Raw genomic sequence first — 298 nt, 5'->3', positions numbered from 1 at the left:
GGATAAGCATTTCAAGTACAAAAATATTACCTAACCTTCAAAAAATACAAAAATTTGGTTCACTGCATTTTCACACCCATTTTTGATAAATTTTCCCCCTCGGGGGACCCTCATGGTGGGGGAGTACCCGTCTTAGGGGTCCCTGGGGAACTTTGAATGTAACTGCCCCATTACTGCTAGCCCTCCATACCCACTAGCCTATGGTGCATTGAGCTCCCTTATCACTCATCCCTCGCCCTTTTGAAACTGTTTGGATCAACCGATGAATTGTATATTCAATCGTCACATTGTCCCGTTT

Source organism: Penaeus monodon, chromosome 19 (genome assembly GCF_015228065.2).
Source record: "Penaeus monodon isolate SGIC_2016 chromosome 19, NSTDA_Pmon_1, whole genome shotgun sequence".
NCBI lineage: Eukaryota > Metazoa > Arthropoda > Malacostraca > Decapoda > Penaeidae > Penaeus > Penaeus monodon.
This window is presented reverse-complemented; position numbering follows the sequence as displayed.